Source organism: Cibotium barometz, chromosome 8, assembly GCF_041138505.1.
Source record: "Cibotium barometz isolate CiBa-2024 chromosome 8, ASM4113850v1, whole genome shotgun sequence".
Lineage (NCBI taxonomy): Eukaryota > Viridiplantae > Streptophyta > Polypodiopsida > Cyatheales > Cibotiaceae > Cibotium > Cibotium barometz.
Genome location: NC_141053.1, coordinates 58,131,141 through 58,133,252, shown reverse-complemented (window position 1 = coordinate 58,133,252; position 2,112 = coordinate 58,131,141).

Below are 2,112 nucleotides of genomic sequence, written 5' to 3'. Positions count from 1 at the left end.
CATGATGATCACCAGTCCAGATTTGAGCTATGCTATTGGGTTGGTGAGTCAGTATATGCAGGTTCCTTGAAAGGCGCATTTGGATGCATTGAGACGCATACTGCGGTATGTGAGGTCTACTTTACATTATGGACTATTTTATGAAACTGGGAGAGAGATATGTGTACATGGGTACACAGATGCTGATTGGGCTAGTAGTATCTCACATAGAAGATCTACTAGTGGCTTCATGTTTGCTTTGGGGAGTGCTACTGTGACGACTTGGAGTAGTAAGAAGCAGCCTACGGTTGCTCTATCTAGTACCAGAGGCCGAGTACCGAGGTACTGCTATGGCAGCATGTGAGGTAGCTTGGTTGAGAAAGCTACTTGCAGATTTGGGTCTATCAGTGGGGATAGACAAGTTGTCATTTTTTGTGACAACATTAGCAGTATACAGTTGGCTAGAGGTCCACTACCGTTTTGTCAGAGAGAAGGTTTTGGCAGGAGACGTTGACCTTGTTTATGTCAGCACACAGGATCAGGTCGCTGACATCTTCACCAAAGCATTGGGTACAGAGAAGCTCCGTAGATTCAGGGCTTCGCTTGGTGTACATGAGATGGAGTGATTGGTGAGATCATGGGTGATATGCGGCCAGTGGGATGACAGGCTATGTGTGACAGCCTATCATTCTAGTAGAGACTAGCATAGTTATAGCGCCAGCTCATTTAGTTGGGTTCACACTATGGAGAACCCTAGTATGTATTTGGTTGAGTACCTTTTCATATTGTGTACTCTTATCTTTGTATATGGTGAGTTGAGTGTTGTGTGAAGAAGAAGAAGATTTTCAGTCTCTCACCTTGTGTGTTCTCTTTTAGGGTTTTGTGAGTGTATGTGTGTGCTTGCAAGAGCTCAAGCTCTCTTTGCCCCCTGCATCTTTTCACTAGCCTTAGACACATAGAGAGAGAGTGTCAAGGACTATGAGTTAGGGACTTGAGGCACTGGTCATGGGCTACTAAGTAAGAGGGAAACTTGGTATAGGGTCCAGGTGTGCTAGGATTATTCACTTGAGGGGAGGTGTTGAAATATACAAGTGAATGGGTGTGTGTGTGGGAACAAGCCCTTAGCAAGAGGAGGTTGAAAAGAGAGTCTGTAAATGAGTGAGTAGCAACATGACAAGGTGAGCGGTATCTACTGGGAGAGAATAAAGGGTAGCATGAGAAGTTCTAGGATGTGTGGAGATATTCTGGGAAAAGTGAAGAGGTGGAGAGAATCAAGCAAAAGAGGTGGAGTGAATCAAGGATGAGGTGTCCCCCCAGAGATGTAGGGGAGGTGGCACAAATCAAGGAACAAATCAGTGGAGCAGATCATGGACAAACATGTATAAATTGAGGCATTGGCCTAATGAGTTTTTTGCTGATGTTGATTCTTGCATTTGATCCACCATAGCTCATCACTTCGCTTGCATTTTAACAGGACTCACCACCTTCCTTTCCTTTTAAGTCTAGATTTCTATTGGCTAATTTTGGATTAAAGAAGCCCAAGCCTGTGGAAGGACCTAAAGGATTGGATAGACAGAAGACTAAAAGTGGGCATGGAAGTTCAAAACTCCTCAGATGAGTTAGATGTACCGATGAATAAGCTAGGCCACTACTTTGAGAGTGATGACATGAATGTTGTCCTTCCTGTAAAAAATAAAAGGATAGTCAAGTCATAGTCATCCTAGATGGAGGGGCTCGAGTCAGCATCATTACCAAGTAGAGTGCTAGGAGAAGTGGGGGTAACCTTCACTCAACACTAGTAGCCTAATGGTTAAGCTTGCTACTAATGGAGCGATACCAAAACCCATGGGTCTTTTGCGAAATCTTAGAATCAAGACCTTTGGCATAAGTTTCTACCACTCTTTTTTGGTGATGAACTTTTCTCACTAGCCTAATTCCTATGATTGCATCCTTGTCAAACCCTTCATGAGAGAAACCAGAATGGACCATGATTGGGACACAGATCAATGAAACCCTCAAGGTAACCTGTGAACATGGAAAACTCATCCCATGATGAGTGGTGGACCTTTTGCTGAATACTCAATAACCACCACAAATAACACCACATAACTAAACATGTGAGCACTTCAAAAT